The sequence below is a fragment of the Canis lupus genome, chromosome 10, assembly GCF_011100685.1.
Source record: "Canis lupus familiaris isolate Mischka breed German Shepherd chromosome 10, alternate assembly UU_Cfam_GSD_1.0, whole genome shotgun sequence".
NCBI lineage: Eukaryota > Metazoa > Chordata > Mammalia > Carnivora > Canidae > Canis > Canis lupus.
Genome location: NC_049231.1, coordinates 43,174,080 through 43,193,024, shown reverse-complemented (window position 1 = coordinate 43,193,024; position 18,945 = coordinate 43,174,080). Strand labels below are relative to the sequence as shown.

General features: G+C 40.6%; 2 long non-coding RNA genes across 5 annotated transcripts in view; one reads left to right on the top strand and one right to left on the bottom strand.

Moving 5' to 3' along the window:
• Window positions 1–18,945, top strand: part of LOC111097706 — a 158,503-nt gene that overhangs the window by 59,869 nt on the left and 79,689 nt on the right. The window lies entirely within an intron of this gene.
• LOC111097707 lies at window positions 1,515–4,269 on the bottom strand. The gene is made up of 3 exons (XR_005365771.1): window positions 4,082–4,269; window positions 2,302–2,701; window positions 1,515–1,783 (listed from the first exon to the last, which is right to left on the bottom strand). It is a non-coding gene; the product is annotated as an uncharacterized LOC111097707 (long non-coding RNA).

Here is an 18,945-nt window from a genome sequence, read left to right as displayed (position 1 = left end):
TGACCTGAACTCAGAGCCTCTGGGTCAGCAGTTGGACAAGGGCTTCATCTCAGAGTAAAAAGGGGAGAACTTCTGGAGCTCTCCCCTAGGCATGGAGGAAAAACAAGTCTGCTTTCCATTTTTACTACCTGATAACTCAGAAAGCTTAAGGATTTAGGGCAAAGAAAAGTTGTTTGAAGAGCGCCATCTTTCTCACCTTCTGAATGGAGTGACTGCCCAAGCCAGGACCATGCATCCCCCTTCAGGGAGGCCCAGGGGCAGACAGCTGTGGATATTGGGCTGAGCACCATTACATGTGTTGCTGCCTTTCCAGCATCTATTCCCCTTGAATTGAAAATAGCTCCCCTAACTTTACTTTGAAAATACACTTCTCCTCTTCAGGCCATGTGGTCAGATGTGTTTCCCACCCTCCTTCCTGAGCCCAGGAAAGTGAGAACTTCACCTACACATGGCCACAGAATTTGTCGAGGGATGAGCATGGCACCCAAGCCAGGCCAGTGAGATTCAGTTCTGGATCTTTGATGGATTAATTTAAAAACAGAAGTGTTAAAAAAAAAACAAACAGAAATGTTCTTCCTGCTGAGGTCGCTGAGAACATCAGGTGGAAAGGAAATGCTGACAGCCGTCTTGATTCCACAAGGTGAGGGCCAGATTGTTGGCTCCTGAATCAGAGCCAGGACAGTCCTAAGTACAGCATTTTGGGACCTACCTGAATCTACCCTGTGTCACTCAGTGGTGGGAATCAATAAGCCACTTCCTTGATAAGCCAGTCTGAATTGGGTTTCTGACACATAGAACTGAAAAGGTTCTAATAGAGATATTCATCCCATTGTTGCTTTGTGTTAGCTATTTAATCTCTCTGGACCTTACTTTTCTCACCCATCCAATGAGAACAAAACCGTCAACCTCACACAGCCTCTGAACTAATTAAATAAGATGACTTATGTGAAGTGTGGGCAAAGGGTAGGTCCATAAGAGTTGTTAGATCCCTTCCCCTGGTTCCAAGTATAAAACTAAAATCTGGATCTAAGACCTGATAAGAATTAAGATGTAAAAGTGTAACAGAGTGAACCTTGCCTCAGAAAATAGAATATACATTGGCCCAAAAAGATCAGTCAGTAAGAATCAGAAAAATCAAATCCTAGTTAGAAAATTAGCAGATATATGAGCTATCTTAAAGAAATGCCAGCAACTTAAAATCAGAGGTAGAATGCATTGACCTGTCAGTGACTCCATCTTTTAAAAAGAGACACCAGAGAACTTGGCCTGCAGCCTGAGGAATTGAGGCTGAGGGGTGGAGGGACCAGGGGTGAGTTCATGTCAGTCTTTTTCATGCAGGGTCTTTATTTACTAGTGTTGCTGTTGTTTTGTTGTTGTTGTTGCTATTGTTCCTATTACAGAAATGTTTCTTTCATTCCAAAGTATTTACTTTTCAGTCTCTCTGGAAACTTACACAGATACCAAGAACAAAATCGGTCAACTCTAGTTTAAAAAATAGCAATTTTAAAGGCAGCATTTTGAGTTCATGGAAACTTTGAAGTGGGGCTCACTAGAGATTTTAAGTTCAATCATTAATTGAATGAAGGCTCAAAATGTCATTTGACCTCAGAGTCACAGAGCTAGTATATGGTGTGGGAGAATTTCAGTCCAGTTGTGTGGAGCCAGAATCATTCTGGTTGGGTCTTCTGAAGGATGCCCTGAGAAGGTGTTGGTCCTGTGTGGAAGACCCCAAGGCCCGAGAAGTTTAAGTAGCTGGCCTGAGACAGCTGGTAGCAGTCATGTCCTGTGATGGCAGAGTGTGGTATTATTTATTAAAAAAGGCATTGTTGGGACACATGGGTGGCTTAGTGGATGAGCATCTGTCTTCGGCTGAGGGTGTCATCCCAGGGTTCTGGGATCGAGTCCCACATCGGGCTCCCTGCAAAGAGCCTGCTTCTCCCTCTGCCTATGTCTCTGCCTCCCTCTCTCTCTCTCTCTCTCTGTGTTTCTCCTGAATAAATAAATAAAATCTTTTTTAAAAAATAATTAATTAATTAAATTAAAGGGGCACCTGGGCGGCTCAGTCAATTAAGCATCTGACTCTTGGTTTCGGCTCAGGTCATGATCTCATGGGTCGTGGGATCAAGCCCAGTATCTGGCTCCACGGTCCATGGGGAGTCTGCTTAAAGATTCTCTCCCTCCGCCTCAACCCCTGCTCGAGTTCTTTCTCTTAAATAAGTAGGTAAGTAAGTGAGTGAGTGAGTGAGTAAGTAAGTAAATAAATAAATACATACATACATACATACATACATACATACATACATTGTCTCCCAGGCCCAAGGGGCTCTGAATCTGGACAGACTGCTGGAATGTGTGGTTGGTCCTTCTTAGGACAGACTGATGGAATGTGTGGTCCTTCTTAGGACAGATCTTCTTTTATGGGCAACGGGAGGGCCTAGGAGTCTTGTTAGCAGGATAATAGCCAAGGAAGTCCAGGAGAGTGTATAATGTCATGGTCTAGCACTTGGATTCTGGTGTCAGACCAGCTGAATTCACATCTTCCTTGCACCTCTTCACCCTTTCCAGTGGTGTGATTTTGAACAAATTGTTGGACCTTTCTGTGCCTCACACTGAGATAGGGAAACTGAAGAATCTGCTTTTTGCTCCTTTTCCTGCTTCCATCCTTGTTAGGGCCGGCACCCTCACCCCACTTTACTCATGCCTGTGCAAATAGAATATGCCCTCCTTGTAAGGGACAAGGAATTAGTTATTTTTCCAAAATAGATAACATTTAAGGAAAGACAGGGTAAGAATGACCAGAGGAAGCCATCATATGTGTATTCCAGACTACAGGTGCTAGGCATGTCAAAGCCAGGGCCCTCTGGCTCCAAGAAATAATACCTGGACCTTTGTCTGTGTTCTAACTGGTTCCTGAATGCCTGAGGAGACACATACACCATCCTCAATAAAAACATCAGACCCTGAACAAAGACTAGACTCATGCTTCTATCTTTTTCGAGTCTCCCAAACTACTCTGCCTGTATCTGCTCTGTCTATATCTTCAATAAATGCTTATCTTACTTCCTGCTGGTTCACATTTGATTTCCATCTTACATAAAGCCAAGAACCCCTTTGGCTAGTCCTGGGGGACTCCTTCTGGATCCTAGATCCTTCAGTATCAATACTCCCCACCTGTGACGTGGCGATAGTATTTAGTAGTGTTTGGCATAAAGTATGTGCCCAATGAGAGTAAGCTCATCTGATTAGTTGAAGTCCATTTAGCAATCATGTATGGTGCATCTACTATGTATCATGACCTGTATCAAGGCACAGGAGACTCAGAAAGGGTCAGGACAGACATGCTGTCTGCTCTCATGGAAAGCAGCTAGAAAGGCACGTGGGGAACACTAACATTAGATAAGCTGGACACAAATATGCTGAGTGTTATGAGAGGGAAAAAGTTGGATGCTGTGAAACCCTCTCCGAGGCTGGAGGCCAGGGCAGGCCTCCATGAGGCAGGGATGTTTGAGTGGAGGTCAGAAGGAAGAGTGCACTGGATCCTTGGAGGACAGGATATGAGAAGCATACAGCACCACGCAGGTAGAACCAGGCACTGGTTGTGTATTCAGCAGAGGGCAGGGAGGACTGGGCCCAGCTGGGATCTCTGGACAGACAGTCTCTCTCAATAGTCCCTCCCAGTGAGGTGTGCATTCCAGTCCTGGCAAAACTCTCAAGTGTCTGAGTTTTGTGTTTCCCACAAAGCAAAAGGTTTTATGATGTTCCACATGATATAACAGGCCCAGCTAGCACTTTCCTGAGTGGGCTTTATAGGTTAGGACTTCCCTCATTTGTGCATTTCTTGCAGGCAGGTTGTCTGCATTTTTATCTTTGAAAAGCATCTTCAGAGAGCTTATTGTCTAATAGGAGAGATGTGTGGGCATCCATTCAGGAGGCTCTCAGAGGGTATTCTAGTGTGTGTGTGTGTGTGTGTGTGTGTGCGTGTGTGTGTGTGTTGGAGAGAGAGAGAGAGAGAGAGAGAGAGAGAGAGAGAAACCATAGCAGATGTTGTGGGTCACCCAGCTTGGTGATGGGCCTGACCTACTTTAACTATTGGAGGATCTATCACCAGAGGGGATACCAGTGGCAAACGGCTCTCAAATGGTTGTTGCAGCTGAACAGCAAAGAAGTGTTGGGATCTGGCAGGGCCGTGCCTCCTGCGGGCATTTACAAGACAGCCAATTGAATGCAGCCCATTCCCTCTCTAGGCCTGGCTCTGAGGTTGCCTAACGACTCAGGACTGGGGTCTGATGAAGAAGGAATCCCCAAAGACCAAGGCTCTGAGATGGAACCCAGAATGAATGAGAAGATTCCTTTGGATTTTCCTCTGTGTGCTTTGGTTTCCTCATCTGTAGAGAAAGACATTATTAATACCTTTTGCAAAGAGTCGCTTTGAAGATGAAATTAATTGACACAGGGATCCCTGGGTGGCACAGCGGTTTAGCACCTGCCTTTGGCCCAGGGCGTGATCCTGGAGACCCGGGATCGGATCCCACGTCGGGCTCCCAGTGCATGGAGCCTGCTTCTCTCTCTGCCTGTATCTCTGCCTCTCTCTGTCTCTCTCTATCTCTCTGTGTGACTATCATAAATAAATAAAAAATTAAAAAAAAAAAAAAAGAAATGAATCGACACATGTGGAGTGCTTAGAAGAGGGCCAGGTACATAGTAAGGGCCTGATAAGTGCTATTGTTACTATTGCCACTGTTTTTCTTGTTATTATGGTTTTGCTGGAGTTGCTGCTGCCAACCTTCACTTTTCCCTGTCCTTGCCATTAACCCCCTCAAGCCCGAGCCTGGGGCAGGGGGTGGTCAGTGGACTTCACCTGAGAAGGTCCAGGCCTTGTAGCCTTGGATAGGAAAAGTCCTATAGATTGAGCCTTCTCTGAATCTGTAATGACAACACTATGTAGCCTCTATCTCCAAACCCAGAACATGTGCACCTTTGAAACAACCTAGAGCTCAGAGCTCAGTGACCCCATCAGGTCTTGGCAGGGATGTCTGTAGCACCTCAGAGGCCATCCCCAGAGCAATAGGGCCATGAAAAACATGAGCTTTGATGTTGGAGGAAATAGGGAATTAACTGAATTTATACTCGTGTTTCTAAATTTCTGACAGCAAAGTTTGTTATGATTTACACACTGCTGCTCTTAGCATCAGATTTAGCTCTTGTACCTGACCCAGAACATTTGTGATTTACAAATTGGAAAATAAATGCATCCTGAGATAATCTTACAACCACTCCAATAAATTCTTCATCAGTGGCTCTCAGCTCTTAGCCACTTCCCTTGCATTTGGCTGTTCTGTGAGTTATAGGTGAGTAAATCCTATTTTATAGAGCTCTGTTCCAGCAGATATATTCAGCTCATTTGCCTCTCCTGAAGATATGAGCTTGTGCATTTTGTTAGAATTACTGGAGGAGGGGATCCCTGGGTGGCACAACGGTTTGGCGCCTGCCTTTGGCCCGGGGCGCGATCCTGGAGACCGGGGATCGAATCCCACGTGGAGCCTGCTTCTCTCTCTGCCTGTGTCTCTGCCTCTCTCTCTCTCTCTCTGTGTGACTATCATAAATAAATAAGAATTTTTAAAAAGCCATATTTAAAAAAAAAATTACTGGAGGAGTGTGTGGACTATTTGGCAGGTCAGATTTTCTTGCTGAAATCCCTCCTTCCCCAGAATACCAAGTGCCTTCTTCCCCATCAGTCTGTATCTTGTCCCCCATGAGCCCCTTCCAGCCTGTCTTTTATCCTCTGGCAACTGATTACCTGTTGTGCTTGCTGCTCCAGCAGAAGCCTACTTTGCAGCATTTCCTGGGCTAAATTCCAGCCTGAAGGGGCTTTGCCTCTGCCTTTGAGATTAGCAGGTTCAGTGCATGGCCACCTGAATGCACACAGAATTCCTTTTTCTAAGTAACTCCCAAGACCTGAGCTTTCCAACATTTGTAACTTTAAACCTCAATCCACCTAGGGGAGAGGGGGAGTCTCAGAAGAGACTTTGAAAAGCACACCTTGGTCCTGACCAGAGTCTCCATTAGCCCACTGTCACTGGTTGCATTCACCGGGAGCTTAGCCTATTAGCCATGGACTCAGAATGGGAAAACAAAAATATTAAATTTTTTTTTTTTTTTATGATAGTCACACAGAGAGAGAGAGAGAGAGAGAGACAGGCAGAGGGAGAAGCAGGCTCCATGCACCGGGAGCCCGACGTGGGATTCGATCCCGGGTCTCCAGGATCGTGCCCTGGGCCAAAGGCAGGCACTATACCGCTGCGCCACCCAGGGATCCCGGGAAAACAAAAATATTAGCCATACTGGATTGAATAATGTCCTTCAAGAATTCTTGTCCTTTCCAGAACCTCATTGTTGATGATGTCATCATTGATGTTATTAGTTAGGGTAAGGTCATGCTGGAGTTGGAGGGTCCCTTAATGCAATATGACTGGTGTTCTTATAAGGAGAATAGAGAGACACAGAGATAAACACACACACACACACAAACACACACACAGAGGGAAGTTGATGTGAAGGCTTACAGGGAAAACGTCATCTGACTATAGAGGTAGGGATTGGAGCAATAAAGATACAAACCAAGGAGCACGAGGGATTGCCTGCAACCACTGGACACAAGGAGAGAAGCATGGAACTGATTCTCCCCCTGGATCCCAAGAAGGAGCTGGCCAGTGGACACCTTTATTGTGGACTGTGAGAGAATAGATTTCTGTTGGCTTAAGTGACCAGATTTTGGTACTTTGTTATGGCAGCCCTAGGAAATTAATACATTGGCACTTTTACATGAGTGAGAGATGAGCATCAGCCAGGGTGGCTGAGATTTTTTCATTGCAGATCTGAATGCAAAAACTCTGTTCTTCTTGTGCTCCTTGGTCTGGGAACCCCTGGGGCTGCTGAACAAGCTGGGGGCTGACAAGGCTGGGGTTTCTCAAATGGTGGGTCTTAATTCACTGGTGGATTGCAAGATGAATATAGACCTTCATTTTACCAAACCAAACAAAATAAAATAGAATCATGTAGCGGAGAAAGAAAACAATCCCAGTGTACTACACATAGTACATTTACTTCAAATATATGTATTTATGATGCTTTCTATACATGTTTAAAAACATATGGGTTGTGGTCAAAAAAGCTTGAAAAAACTTAGGCAGAGCTTTTGTCTTTCATCTTCACAACAAATTCTTTGAAATATGTTGTATTACCTCAAATTTTATGAATCAGAAGAATACAGCTCAGAGCTCACATAGCTTGTCTATATAGTAAGTGGTAAAGATGGGAAATGAATGCAGAACTGTCCCATATTTGCACTTTCCCCCCATCCCACCCTGCTGCTACCCAGATCGAAGAGCTGAATTGGAACTAAACAGGACTTTGGCCTTGGACTAACATGGTAATGAAGGTGTTATGCTGTGCTATTTTCCTAGTTCCCCCAAGGTAGATGGAGATGCCAATGGCCAAGGTGGCTCAGCAAGCTGCTGCCCCTTGGCCCTAGAACCAGGAAATCGGTCACTCGAGGCACAGCTGAATGGACTTAGCTTTACCCCAAGAGCTCAACTATGAAAGGGACTCAAAAGGAATTTAATAGTTTGCTTTAGGTCCAGGGGAGTGGACTGCTTCTCCTGGGTAGCCTCTCTTGAGCCCTAGAGCTTGGGATTGGTTAATTTTTGCCCTGGGTCACAAAGAGTTGGCAAGGAACATTTGCATCTTAAAAGAGAATTCCACAAGAGAGCCTGCTTACTCCAAATACTAAATAACAAATGCTTGGCTTTCAGGAATGATGTCTCCTTGAAGATTAAGTTATTCCAGCTATCAACAACATTTGGTCAACCTAGACTCCCTCCCAAAAAAGAACTGAATTTCATTTAGTGCCCCATATATGTTGCCTATGCGAGTGTGTCTAAGTGGAGTTTGGGTATAGAATGTTTGGAAGAGAGGAAGAGTGGGTCCATTTAGGAATGCATGTCCAAAAGTCTTTAATATTAACATCTGTTAGGCTCATCCTCACCCCAAGCATACCATTTTTGTGTTTCTGCTCATTCTGTTTCACTACTGCCTAGTGATAACATACGAAGATAGAAAGGAACATGAGATTACTTCAATATACCTGTATTTATTGGAGAGGGTCTTAGAAAGAGGAGACCATTAAATATTTACTTTAAGCGATGCCCAAGGATTTGGGCCTCAAGCACTGAGGAGAGCTCAAGCAGGATGTATAAGCTTTCTGATTGGAGGGCAAGAGCCACATAATCCAGGCACCCTCTAGTTCACTTCCTTTGCAAAGTCCCAATAAAATGATTTCCCATCTCCCCAGGCTTGGCAAATAAGATTGAATGGGGGTTGGGTGGTGATGTGGGGAGCCAGGGTCACCAACCTGGCAGGGTAAGATGAGGGTTGTTTCTAAAAGTGCCATCAAAATGGCCACCTCCACATGTAATCACTTTAAGACCTTAGTGCTCTTTTGCTGTTTCATCTTCTACCAGAATGATATGTTAAAGAGTCTCAGAAAGATCCAATAACTCTAAATGCTACATTGCTGTAAATAGCTCCAAAATCCTCTGAAAGCACTAACCTCTTCCTAGACACCAAAATTGCTTTGCAAGGAGATGCATTTATACCATACTTAATAACAACAAAATGTGTTCACATGTGTTCTCATGTGAGGTAGACAAAGATTACTATTTTTTTCTTTTATTTATTCAATTAGTGTTACTTTAATTTCACCTCCTGTGAAATGTACATATCTGAAGTGCCCAGTCAGATGACTTGAAGCATATAACTCATATTAAGTTAGGGAGCCGTTATACCACCCAGAAAGCAACCTTGCATTTCTCTTTGTAGTCCAGCAAGCATTTCCCCACCCGCAAGGAGCTTCATTTATCATTCCAGATTGATGTTGCCAGTTGTAGAACTTCATATAAGTGGAATCATACAAGATGTACTCTTTTGTGCCTGGCTTCTTTTGTTCAGGATAATGTTTTTGACTTTCATGCCTGTTGCTAACAACTAGTAAGTTGTTCTTTTCATTCCTGAGTCATATTCTTTGTATGGATATTCTATACTTTGTTTCCCCATTAGATAGATATCCTAATTGTTTCTAGTGTTTAGCTAGAAACACTAATGAATAAAACTATTATGAACATTCTGTCCAGTTATTTTTTGTGGACATATGTTTTTTATTTCTCTTGCCATAATACTTAGGAATGAAATATGCTGGGTTATAAGAGAAATACATGTTTAATTTTTATAAGAAACTGCCAAAAAGTTTTCCAGAGTGGTTTTATCATTTACACTCCCACCAGTTATGAATGAATGTTCTGGTTATTCCACATATCATATTTGCTACACATACTCTCACTATATATATGTGTTACTATGTTAATGTGGTTAAGTATGTTCTTGATAATTCTAAATTAACCTTGAATTTCTAAGTTAAAACCCACTTGCTCATGATGTGTTATTTTACATGTCACTGAATTCTATTTGCTTGTATTTTCTTAGGGATTTTGTTTCTGTGCATATAAATAATATTGTCTGAGATTTTTCTTTCATGCAGCATACTTGTCAGACTTCAGTATCTACATAATTTGAGCCAGGAAGTTATTTATTTCTTTATTTTCTGAAAAAAATTATGTAAGATTGGTATTATTGCATTCTCAGATGCTTGATATAGTTCACCAGTGTTTTCTTTAAGGAAATGTTTTTAGTTAAGTTCAATTTCTTTGGCAAATAAGAGAAAATTTAGATTTTCTATTTCTTCTAGGTTCAGTTTAATATATGTCTTTCAAGGAATTTATTCATCTTACACAAGATGTTGAATTTATTGGTATAAAATTTTCATGATCTGGGAAACGAACTAAGGGTGGTGGAAGGGGAGGTGGGCAGGGAGTGGAGGAGACTGGGTGACGGGCACTGAGGTGGACACTTGACGGGATGAGCACTGGGTGTTATTCTGTATGTTGACAAATTGAACACCAATAAAAAATAAATTTATAAAAAATAAAATAAAATTTTCATGATATTCCTGTATTATAATCTTTTTACTGTCTGTAATGTTTGTAGGGATGGTTGTAGTGATGGTTCCACTTATATTTCTGAGATTTGCAATTCCCCCCTTCTTCAGTAGCATGGTAATGGAGTTATCAATTGTATTAATATTTTTAAAAAATAACTTTTGATTTCATTGATTTCCTCTATTGTTTGTTTTCTCTTTTATTATTTTCTTTCATATTTCTTTCCTTCTATTTTTCAACTTTGTCAATTTGCTCTTTTCCCTCATAACTCCTTAGGATGGTATTTATATCATTAATTTTAAATCTTTCTTCTTTTCTTTTTTTTTTAAATTTTTTTTTATTTATTTATGATAGTCACACAGAGAGAGAGAGAGGCAGAGACACAGGCAGAGGGAGAAGCAGGCTCCATGCACCGGGAGCCCGACGTGGGATTCGATCCCGGGTCTCCAGGATCGCGCCCCGGGCCAAAGGCAGGCGCTAAACCGCTATGCCACCCAGGGATCCCTAAATCTTTCTTCTTTTCTTATGTAATCAGTTAAATCTATATATTTCCCTCTAACCACTCCTTTGATTCCATTTAACAAATGTTAAAATATGTAGTATTTTATATTGTCATTCACTTAAAATATTTATTTCTTTTGTGATTTCTTCTTTGGCTCCTAGCATATTTAGAAATATATAGTGCATTGCTAAATATTTAGAGATTTCTAAATATTACTATTGATTTCTAATTTAATTCCATTGTGGTCAAAGATGATACTCCTGTGATTTCAGTACTTTATCATCTATCTTGGTAAATGTTCCATTTGTGCCTGAAATGAGTATGCATTCCTGTTGGATATTGTGTTCTACAAGTGTCAATTAAGTTGATTGATATTGTTCTGTCAATGCTAAAAGGAGTATTAACATATCTAATTATAATTATGGATTCATCTATTTCTGTCTTTAGTTCTGTCACTTTTTCTCTTAATGTATTTTGAAGCTCTTTAATTAAAAGCACACACATTGTTATATCTTCTTGATGAATTGACCCTTTAATCATTATGAAATGTTCCTCTTTGTGGTAATATTCCTTAAAAACTCAAGCTTTCTTATTGTTCCTGTTTGCATATCTTTCCCTTTCTTTTAGCTTCTCTGTGTTTTTTCTTTTTAAAGTATGCATCCTATAAATAGTGTATAGTTGAATCTTGTATTTTGTATCTAGTTTGACAAGCTCTACTTATTAACTGAAATGTTTAACCAACTTTGCTATTTGGTTTCTATTTGTCACATCCATTCCCTGGTTATTTTTTCTTTATTCTCTCCTTTTGAATTATTGAACAATTGTTAGTGTACCAATATATTTCCTTCATTGACTTTGGGTTTTGTGGAGGTTACTCTAGAGATTAAAATATGCATTCTTTATTTGTTGTAGTCTATCTTCTTAATATTATATGACTTCACATAAAATTTAAAATCCTACAATAATATTCCCTTATTTCTATTACATCCTTGTGCTATTTTTACTAGATTTTAATTTTAAATATGTTATAGGCCCCCTAATATATTCTTAATATTTTTTGCCTTAAAAAGTCAATTATCTTCAAAGAAATTTAAAAGACAAAAAAAATTATATTTACCACTCCTTTTCATTCTTTTGCATAGATTTTGGATTCCCATCTGCTTTCACTTACCTTTAGTCAGATGAACTTCATTTAACATTTATGGTAGTGCATTGTGTTAATTCTTTCAGTCTCTGTTTACTTTGAAAATATTATAGTTTTACTTTTCTTAAAAGGATATATTTACTAGAAATAGGATTCTAGGTTGGTGGTTTTTCTTCAGCATTTTAAAGATGCCATTCCAAAAAAAAAAAAAAAAAAAAAGATGCCATTCCATCTGTAGTTATTCTTACTGTTCTATATCAATGAGTGTTTTTCATCTGCTTGGCTTTAATATTCTATCATTGATGTTTGGAAGTTTTACTAACTTATGGCAAGATGTAGTCTTTTTATTTATAAAACTCAGTATTTGTTAAGCTTGTTGAATCTGAAGTTTTTGGGTTGATATATTTCATCAAACTTGGTAAGTTTTCTACATTATGTTTTCCATTTTGGGGGGCACTAATATCTCTTGTCTCTCCTTCTCAGTCTATATTTATTCATATTGGAAATATATGTCATTTCTCTGTTGAAAGCTCCATCTGTTTGCTTATTATAGCCAGGTTTTCCTTATAAAACTTTGAACAAATATTTAACAGTTAAATTTCTTGTCTGCTAATTCCATTATCTGTGTCATCTCTTTGTCTGCTTCTAATGACTGTTATTCTCCTAGTGTTAGGACATATTTCTCTCTATTTTCCTAGTGAGTTTTGATCGTATGCTGTGCACTAAGTATATAAAGTATGTTAAGGGCCCAAATTATATTTTCTTCTTTAAAGAGTGTTACATTTTTTTGACAGGCAGTTAATTTATTGACAACATGGCTCCGTTTTAGGCTTTAGTATGAAAAACTAAGAGTTGGTAGGATAAGAAAGAGTAGTTCTTAATTTAGGGCATGGCTTTTCTGGGGTCCTAGCTGAATGCCTAGAATATTCAGTGCAGTTGCTCCCCTTTGGCAACTTCCAGCATTTACCAACATTGCGCCATCTCTGATATTTCCACTAAGTTCCCAGCTTCCAGTAGTTGTTCTCTGCCAGACCTTGTGGAGTCTGACCTGTGCATATGTAGCATTGGTCCATGGGTTCATGGACAAATGGGTGCAAGAAGTCTGTTATGCATATTTCTGGGATTTTTGTTTTCCCTGCAGAGCTTCCTCTTCTTGGTAACCTGCCTGTCAAATTCCACCTTCCTCATCAATACCAAACTCTCATCTTCTTTCTCCATCTAATGAGAGCACCACTCTCTATTTCAGTTCCACATCCATACCATGACTTTAAAAATGTTCTTTGGCATAAATATGAACTTATTCCATGTGTTCTTCTTTCAAGAGCCACAGCCTTGCAGTTTCTGTTGTCCAATGACTGAAAGCAGTTGTTTCAATTTTTTTCAGGTTTCATAGGACTTAGAGTAAGAAAATAAGTCTTATTCCCAATATTGCATCATGGTCTGAACTAGAAGCCTCTACTAGTCCCTGTTTTACAGATGGGAGCATAAAGACTTATAAACTCCATATGTTGCTACCCAGTGAAGGTCATTCAAGCTGCAAGTGTCATAATTCTGACCAGAGCCCTGATTCTACCTTAATTTTCAAATCTCTCTGTACCACATTTCACCTTATATCAGAGCATAGCAGTTCAGACAGTGGGAGCCTCCTGTTGTGCCTGGTATGTACTGTACTAGTACTTCAATCTCTCAGAGACTGGATGGCCAAGTGTACCAGGCAGGCTGAGGTCTTGTAGGCCTGGGTTGGAATCAGATCTTCCATGTACAAACTAATGCCAAGCATCTTCACATCCATCCCCTCATTTCCTTATCTATATAAAGAGGATAAAAACACTCACCTTTGTGAGGGATATACCATAATCAAATATTCAGAACTCAGGATTGTGTCTGGCATGGAGACATACTCCATAAATGTGAGCCAACCCCAATTAGATTCTGTAAATTGGGGGTTGGCAACTAACGAATGCTATTCTATCTCTTTCTATGCACATGGCAAGCCTGAGTTGTTTTGTTTATGAAAGCATTTTGAGGCAACAGCCCTTGGTGAGTCCCAGGTGTTATTAATATCTCTGAATCACTATGCAGTTCTATAAATACCTTTTCTTCCTCTAGCTATGTTATTTTTTCCCCTTATCTCACTAAAATGTAAGTCAGCAATGAAGTTATGAATTACCAGCTCCCTTATTCTCTGTTCTGTAATTAAGGAAGTGCTAGGTAAGAGTGCTTACTGAGGAAAGGGATGGGTGTGGGTTAGTGGTGAGGGTGGTGTGAATGCTAGAGGCTGCCTACTGATAGGCACTACCATGATGGAGTCCACTATGGAAGCAAGCAGCTTAGAGGAGCAGAGGTGGCTACCCAAGGACTAAAGGGTATAACCTGTGTCAGCCCATGAGGATACTCTTTGTGAGACTTTCAGTCTTGTCAAAAGCCAGTTTCCCAACCTGGCTAGCACTTTGTTTTAAGCCTTAACATTTCATTAGCGTCTCTTTTTGCTTATACATGCCTACTAAAATCAACCAGCCATCTCTTTCATTTTTCCCCTGAGCTCATTACTTTAAGTTGGGGAGGGGAGATCTTCAGCAGAATTTGATCCTTTACAGATATCCAAGTGCTTAGGACCAAGGCAGGAAATCTTGTAAAACTACTTTGCCTCCAATCCCATTGATTCTTCAAAACCCTACATCATGAAAAATGTTGTTAGGAAGTATAGTTAAAACATAAATATAGGAAAAAACATAGCTTCTGATTTAAAAAAAAAAAACCCTCTTTATTTTTTTTTCTTTGACCAACAATTCTTAGAAAGAGAGAATTGTATCCATTAAAGGAAATTGTGGAAAGAAGTTGTAAAATAATCTTCTATGGGGAGGTTTTTGAACATGGGGGATTTTAGAATTAAACAGACATGAGTTCCTATTCAAGTCTGCCCTTCTTACATGTTTATAGCAAGGACATGAAGACCTATAGAGCCTGTGGTAAACCCAGAGTTGGACCCTGTCAAACTGGCTTGAGTAGCTGCTCTTAACCACCTCACTATGCTGAGAATTTAAAAATAAATAAGAAACCTGTCTATAAAATCTGAGTCACACAGATCTTTCTTTTGTCTTATTAGCAAAGCAAGTGTAAGGAGACAGGACAATATGTGCCAGCTCTAGAATGTGACTTAATATGGCCCTTACAGAGGAGTTACTTGATTTATCCCAGTCCTGACACTAGGGAGGACCCTTTACATGGGAACAAGATTATATTCCAACTGGGAAGAAAGTGTGAATAAGAAAATAATGTAAAAATCATAAGCTGGGAATTTCCAAAATGACAGAATGAGGAGCTCAGTGGGCCCTCTTCCCAACAAAACCATCACTTAATTGGAGAAGTTTTTTTTTAAAGATTTTATTTATTTATTTATGGGGGGGGGAGTTGAGAGAGAGAGAGAGAGAGGCGAGACATAGGCAGAGAGAGAAGCAGGCTCCATGCAGTGACTCAATCTTAGGACTCCAGGGTCATGCCCTGAGCTGAAGGCAGACGCTTAACTACTGAGCCACCCAGGCATCCCAAGAGAAGATTTAAAAGCAGGAATTAAATTACCTAAAAGTCTCTGAAAACTGTCATAAGGACATACAGAAAATGAAAAAACATTCATTCAAAAAATCTACTAAATCCCAAGAATAACTAAGAGCCAATGGCATTTGAGCCATGACCTGCTCATCCCTCAACCTCTTTCCAGTTACTTCTTAGGTGCTCTATACAGGCAAGCCCAGCCAAGAATATGGAGGCTCCCTCTCTGCCCAGGTCCCCAATCCAGGGCTGCAGTCTCACCCTGAGCAGGAAGGAAGGCAGGTCACTCTCATTTCTCATCTCCTCCAGTCTCATGTTTGCAATAGCTCTATTCCTGTTAGCTGTGGCCAAGAGACCAACCAGTGTGCAGAAGCATAACAAGGAACTTAATCACAGCCTCTGACTAAACACTGACTGAACAGCAAACTTCTGTGATCTAGAGGCAACTTTTATAAAGCCAGACATAACAAAATACCATTTACACCCCTGGCAGTCTGGAAGACTTTATGCATGCCTAATGCTCTGCCCTCTCAGCTATGATTAGGAAGACACCATTCAAGCTGCTACTCTTTGGCTGAACAAGGGGCAAAATCACAAACTCCTTGAACTGTGATAGCAATCTTCCAAGCCACAAACATAATAAAGGATTAAAAAATATAACAGATAAAGAGAACTTAAGCACAACTTTTGACCGATAAATGTTTTGTAATGACACAGAGCAACCCATAGATAGGTAAACTAAAAGATAAAAACAAGGCAAAAAATTAGAGCAGGAACATTAGAGGCTTCCCAGTGCATAGAAAATAGATGTCACAGAATTAATTCAGCCAAGCCCCTAAACAAATGAAGAAATGACCAAACAAACAACAGTGACAACATCAGTCCCAGGGAGGGGGAGGCTACACTAGTTGGTATTCCAAGTCAGTACAATACATTACCTACAATGTCAAGTTTTTAAAAAGATTTTATTTATTTATTCATGAGAACACAGAGAGAAGGCAGAGGGAGAAGCAGGCTCCTTACAGGGAGCCTGATGTGGGACTCGATCCCAGAATTCTGGAATCATGCCCTGAGCCAAAAGCAGATGCTCAACCACTGAGCCACCCAGGCATGCCATAAAATATCAAGTTTTTAACAAAAAATTATGAAGCTTGAAAAAAGTTATGTCAGTAAAACTGAGGGGACCCAGATTTGAACTTACTAGACAAAGATTTTTAATTAGCTATCATAAATATGTTCTAAGAAAGAAAGGAAATCATGTCTAAGATATCAAAGGAGAATTTGGCAACAATGTCTCACCAAAAAGAGATTATCATAAAGAGATGGAAATTATTTTTTATGGAAATGCTGGAGTTGAGAAGTATAATAACTAAAATGAAAAAGTCAGTGTGGGGGCGCTCAGTAGTATTATGAGCTTGAAAGAAGATTCAGCAAATACAAAACAGATTAATAGAAATTATGCAATGTGAACAACAGATAGTAAAAACATCTCAAATTTAATTACGACTACTAATCTACACATGCACAAACTTCCACAAACCCCAAGTAGAATAAGCACAAATTTACACCCAGAAACATGATAGTCAATATATTGAAAGCCAAAGATAAAGATTATTCAAAGCAGCAAGAGAAAAATGACTCATCATATACAAGGGATCTTCAGTAAGCTTAACATCTGACTTCTTATCACAAACAATTGAGGTCTGGAAGGTAGAATACAAAAAAAGAAAAAGAAAAGTGTCAACTAAGAGTTTTATAACCATCAAAACTGTCTTTCAACAATGAAGGCATATTAAGACATTTCCCAGATAAAAACAGAAAATTCATTTCTAGCAAATCTATGCTACAAGAAATACTAAAGGAAGTTCCTTAGGCTGAAAGCAAGTGATGCCATACAGTAATTCAAATTCTCTCTCTCTCTCTCTCTCTCTCTCTCTCTCTCTCTCTGTATCTCTCTCTCTCTCACACACACACACACACTAAAGAATGCCAGTAAGGTGATTATGCGGTTAATGAAAAAATATAAAATGACGTAATGATGGCCAGGTGTCTTGTAACCCCATTCAGGCAGTCTCTCCTCTGCTGTCTTTTCTTCAACTGCCTCTTCTTCAAACCAGCCCGATTTTGGCATCCAGTCCCTTCCCAGTTTCATTCTCATTACTGAACAATCTCTAAGCCACTGTGTCATATTCCTTAAGGTTTTGGGCCCCTGATTCCAAGGCTTCCTCCTTATACAGTTAATGTCCATACCCATGGTCCCTCCAACACCCAAGATGATTGTGCCTTGAGACATTCAACCCCAAGATTCATTCCCCTGACTTCAGCTCCCACAGGTATGGTCACACCCTGAACCTCTCATCACTGGGAGCTTCTCCTCTTCTGGCATTTCCTCTCTTATACCTTTGGCATTCTTCCTCCCAGTCCCACTGAACCTGTCTATCTCACCACCTTTAGTCCTCCTAGATATTGGTAAACCATCTTAGGAGAAGGAGCTTCAAGACACTAAGGTCCATTTTACAAATCTGCATCCTACCTTCCTAGCCAGACATTATTTCTTATCCACCACTTCATCCTAATGTCCACTTGATCCCCAACCTTAGTCTTGGCTGCCCCTTAACCTTGAATAAGACACATACATTCTCCTTTTTTGTCTTGATCTTGATCCTTTGCTCTGTGGGGTTTTTTCATGCACCCTCAGGTTTTATTCATCTCCACATCTCACTCATTAGCCAGCCTTCCCATTTGGCCTAACCCAGCCATGTTGGTCTTCATAGCAGGCCTCACCTGCAGGGTGGAGTCAAGCAAAATCTACTCTTCTGTGTCCTACAGACCCCAATCCCTTGACCTCCCATCTTTCAGCTCTCTTAACAGGTTTTCTTATTTTATTTCCCATACCATACTTAATTGTCTTACTTTCCCCTTCCTCACAGCTACTGTTTCAACCCTTGACACACCCCTCTCTCACAAGAGATAGCCTCCCTTGCTATTTAACTCAGGGAAAGTGTATAGCTGTCTCATTTTATGTGAGAGTGGGAACCTGTGTATGTCTGTGGACAGAGACTTCTGAGCAGGTAAAAGGCATTACTGTGGAAAAGAATAGACCCTCTGACACTATAATTTCCAGCAAGGGTTTCCATTCCCAAGCAGCACTGGGGTGGGAGGGGGCTCCACTTTCATAGTCCCTGCTACAGGAAGAGGGAGCACAGAAGCCTTGAGCTTAAACTTGGCCTTAGGACTTTGGCCTAAGAATTTAAACCTTCATGAGAAGAACAAAACAGTAAAGCCTGGTAAGCAGATAAAAGGTGGGCTCAGAGGCCAGCAACAGGCATCTCTGAAGACCACAGTTTCTCAGGGAGGAATTTGGATGTGACAGACAAGCTCCTGCTATCAGGAGGTAGAAATGTGTGCATTTTTTTCACAGCGAGTATCAGAATTATTTTCAAAGAGGTCCAAGCCAGCAGATAAAGTAAGGTATGCATTTGGAGAAATGGTCAGTCTCCCTCCTTATTCCCTTATGCTGAGACCCCAGGTCCTCCTGGTACAGGAGACTCTGGGAGCATCAGGAGATATTATTGTCATCTCTGACACTGCATTCTCATGCAGGCAATGGCAGGCTTGGTATTGGCAAGGCTCTCCCAAGCAGCTGGAGAGATGCAAACACACCCACAGAAACTAGAGTCCAAAAGGAAGACAGCTGCTGC